Source organism: Herpailurus yagouaroundi, unplaced genomic scaffold (assembly GCF_014898765.1).
Source record: "Herpailurus yagouaroundi ecotype Mexico unplaced genomic scaffold, PumYag 190, whole genome shotgun sequence".
In the NCBI taxonomy this organism is placed as follows: Eukaryota; Metazoa; Chordata; class Mammalia; order Carnivora; family Felidae; genus Herpailurus; species Herpailurus yagouaroundi.
The window spans coordinates 1,168,253-1,172,624 of NW_024412421.1; the positions used below are offsets into that span (position 1 = coordinate 1,168,253).

General features: G+C 43.9%; 1 protein-coding gene across 4 annotated transcripts in view; it reads right to left on the bottom strand.

Annotated features, from left to right (window-relative positions):
- The window catches only part of CUNH16orf87 (chromosome unknown C16orf87 homolog), a 90,302-nt gene extending 86,293 nt beyond the window's left edge, over positions 1-4,009 (bottom strand). For 2 of the 4 annotated variants that reach the window (XR_005797651.1, XR_005797652.1), the window contains exon 1: positions 3,297-4,004. The gene's annotated coding sequence lies outside the window, so the exon portion shown is untranslated. Of the gene's footprint in view, positions 1-3,296 lie in introns of all 4 variants that reach the window. The other 2 variants (XR_005797649.1, XR_005797650.1) reach the window with 2 other exon arrangements.
- Positions 4,010-4,372: the final 363 nt, after the last annotated feature.

Consider the following 4,372-nt stretch of genomic DNA (forward strand, 5'->3'; position numbering starts at 1 on the left):
GAAAGAAAGAAAGAAAGAAAGAAAGAAAGAAAGAAAGAAAGAAAGAAAGAAAGAAAGATACATGTGATATTTTTGAATTTGAGATCAGTTTTTTGGCCTAATAGGTGTTCTGTTCTGAAGAATATTCCACGTGCACTTTAAAAGAACATGTATCCAGGCAGGGCACCTGGCTCAGTTGGGCAAGCATCTGACTTTAGCCCAGGTCATGATCTCACAGTTCATGAGTTTGAGCCCCACATCAGGCTCTGTGTTGACAGCTTGGAACCTGGAGCCTGCTTCAGATTCTGTCTCTCTCTGCCCCTCCCCCTTTTGCACTCTGTCTCTCAAAAATAAACAAACATTAAAAATTTGAAAGAAAGAAAGAAAGAAAGAAAGAAAGAAAGAAAGAAAGAAAAGAAAGAAAGAAAGAGAAAGAAAAGAATATGTGTCCTGTTGTTGTAGGATGGAATGTTCTGAATGTTAAATCCATCTGGTCCAATGTGTCATTCAAAGCCACTGTTTCCTTCTGATTTTCTGTTTGGATGATCTATCCACTGATGTAAGTGGGGACTGAAGTCCCTTACTATTAGTGTATTACTATCAATTAGTTCTTTTATGTTTGTTATTAACTGCTTTTAAGTATTTGAGTGTTTCTATGTTGGGTGTATAAAAATTTACAACTGTTGTGTTTTCTTGTTGAATTGTTCCCTTTAAAATTATACAGTGTCATTCTTTGTAATAATTTTTTAAAAACAAAAATACCACTGTTGCTGAGGGTGTGGAAAAATTAGAACCCATGTACAGTGTTGGTAGGAATGTAAAATAGAGCAATGGCTATGGAAAACAGGTAAGCAGTTAAATAAGTTAAACACAGAATCACCACATAACCATGCAATTTCACTCCTGTGAATATAATAAAAGAAATAAAAACAGATATTAAAACAAAAACTTGTATGTGAATGTTCACAGAAGCCTATTCACAATAGCTATAAGGTAGAAACAAGTGAAATGCCCATCAATAATAAATAACAATATGTGATATATCCATACAATGGAATATTATTTGGCCATAAAAAGAAACGAAGTACAGATATATGCTAGAATACAGACAAACTAAATGCCTAATTAACGGAATCAGATATCAAAGGGCATATATTATACAATTTCATCTATATAAGAAATATCAAGAAGAAGCAAATCCATAGATACAGAGAGCAAATTAGTGGTTGCTAGGGGCTGCAAGCAGGGTGGAATAGGGAGTGACTGCTTAATGGAAACAAGGTCTCACTTCAGAGTGATAAAAATGTTCTGGAATTAGATAATGGTGATGATTGCACAACACTGTAAATGTATTAATACTACTAAAGTAGACCCTTTAACATGGTTTAAAGGGTGAATTTAATCTTTTTTACCACAATGAAAAAAAATCAATTGTATTTCTATATGTGAATAATAAACATAAAACAAAAATTTTCAAACAATTCCACTCAAAATAGCACCCAAAAAGTTGAATTCATAAGGATAAATTCACAAAATATGTGCAAAACCTGTACAATGAAAACTACAACAAACTGCTGAGAGAAATTTTTAGAGGAGGCGGTAAATTTCTATTGCCAAGGGAGGCAATAGAGGCAGGTAAAAAGAGAGGTAACTATTTTGAAAAGATAGACACTTCGGGGCGCCTGGGTGGCGCAGTCGGTTAAGCGTCCGACTTCAGCCAGGTCACGATCTCGGGGTCTGTGAGTTCGAGCCCCGCGTCGGGCTCTGGGCTGATGGCACGGAGCCTGGAGCCTGTTTCCGATTCTGTGTCTCCCTCTCTCTGCCCCTCCCCCGTTCATGCTCTGTCTCTCCCTGTCCCAAAAATAATAAATAAACGTTAAAAAAAAAAAAAAAGATAGACACTTCATTTTGGCATAAAAGATGTCTTACCAACAGTTTTAATTGCAGTTTTAAATGAATTTCTACTTTTTCTAGTTAAGAATAGCCAAACTTTATAGAACAAGAGAAAAAAAAACTTCATAGGATTATGACATATTAGTAAAGTGCTCACAGAAGTCCTTCCTGAGGAAAGAAAAAAAAAAAATTGGGGTAAGTCTAGCACTCTTGATCCTGGTCAGCCTAATCGAGTAGTGTCATTAGGCAATATTGCTATGGTAAAAATGGCCCCTTAATAAGGCATCTGGACTGGAGAAGCTACAGTTTTAGGCCTCCCTAAGTACAATATAATCACACCATTCCCTGCAAAATCTTGGAAGCAAAGTTCTTGCTCATGGGCTAAGAAACATGAAATTTCTAAGCCATGGTAAGTCTTGCAACCACTAGAAGGGTTTTGGGGGGTTTTGTGGGGTTTTTTTTTGTTTTTGTTTGTTTGTTTGCTTCCATATCTGAGATGTATGGAAAGGCAGAGATAGTCCTTAGTATGCTAAGGACTGACCACAATTCTGACCACAATTCTGATGCTATTCTGATTACACGGAGTTTTTATATCTGGGCCCAGGGGCCTGGGATAAGCCTGAGTGGCTACCTGCACTAGAGCACTGGTGGTCACAAAGCCATTGCATGACGTTGTGAACTTGGTTTATAAAGCAGGTATTAAAAATTCAAGAAACCACATACAGGTAAGAATGGCAAATTCATTTTTAAAAAATTTAGACACATACTATTTTAAGAAACAGGGCTTTAACATAACTTGGTAGTTAATGGTGTTCTACTAAAAATTTAAAACAAATTAACAAATGATTATTTGGGTTATGAAAAGTATTAAGAAGAACATTAAGATCACCAAATTACTGAAATCTAAACGGAAAATGTCATTATGGCTGCGGCTCTTTTTGTCACCATATACATCTGACAGGAACAAAGCAACTCTGCGTGGCAGGAGCGGCTTTCGGAGCCAGAACCCAGGAGCCTGGAGCCGGGCACATCGGGCATTCTCGTCGGGGCAGAAGGGGACTGAAAGGGCCGTGCTCGTCCACTTGGGCCGCTGTCCCCGCGTTCCCGCCGCTGTCACCCGGAGCCGGCCAGGCGACCCGGGGAGGGTCCGGACAGGGCGCCTCGTCGGCTCCAGAGAAACCCACGCCTCTCTACCGCGCACACAGTCGCCCGGCTGTCGCCGGCCGGACTGCGAGCCTGAGCGCCTCCCTGGCACCCCCTCGGCTCAACCCGGCCCGGTCCGGGCTCCCACTGTAGCCCCCGAGCCCAAGGGCCGGCCCGCCCGCTCGGCCTCCCGGACCCGGCGAGGCGGCCTCTCCACAGCCAACGGTCGCCAGCAAAGGCCGCCCGCCCGCGCACCCGCCCGGCCGGCCCTCAGCGCCCACCTGTTGGTCGCACCCGGGGCACGATTTGGTGGCCATCTTCACTTTCTTGGCTCGAGTTGCAGACATGCTCCTCTCGGGGGCGGCGGCAGTGGCGGCGACAGCAGCGACAACAGCGCCACAGCTCGGGCTCCTCCCCTCGTACCTCAGCGGCCCAGCCTCCCCCAGGCGGGTCCCCGCCGCCCAGGCCGAGGCTTGGGCAGGTGCGCGCGCGCGTGCGTGCGCGAACTCGCGCGGAGGCCGCGTGCCGGGGCAGCGGGGCGCGGCGTGCGCCAGCAGCGGTCGCGGGCCTCTCGCACCGCGCGGGACCGCGGAATGCACTCCCACCCTCACAGCGCTGGCCTTCGAGCGCGTCCTGATTCTTACGAGAGGAGACGGTCTCGAAGGTCCAGCGCCACAATGACCACGCCTTCTCCTGGTCCTGCGGAATGCGTGAGGGCGTGGTTTGGGCGGGACTCGGCAGTAACAGGCCTCGGGATCCACCAACGAATGCACAGATAAGGCGGGTCGTGGTGCTGGGCACGCCCTCTCCCCGGGGAGAAAGGAGAACGTGCGTGAAAGTGGTGGAAGGAAAAGCGCCTAGCATAGGTGAAGGCATTTAATAACTTCAAAAGTGTCAGCAACTGTAATCATTGAGAGACTGTAATAGACATCTGATTAACAGTGTGGACCTAGCGTTCAAGATTGAAAATTCATTCATTTATTTAATAAATAATTGCCTAAGGCCCACTATCAGGCGAATTTGAATAAAATGCAGTATGCTGTCTAGGAGCACACTTTAGGTATTTACACCAGTGCTACTTAGTCCAAGATGAAGGACCCGTTTTTTCTTCCTTAATCCGTCAATCACTGATATTTAACTAAATTAAGATAAGAATAAATTACACGTAAACTGAAATGGAAAAAATTATACAAAATACAAATTCATTTTTTAAATGTGAAATTCAACAGACAAAATTACATTTCAGCAAACAATCAGGACAAACAGAAAATAATTTTAAAAACTGTACACTTTGCTTTGAGAAAATTTGCCAATCAGCATTTATTATAGTAAATGGCTATTACACTGTTTTTGTTCT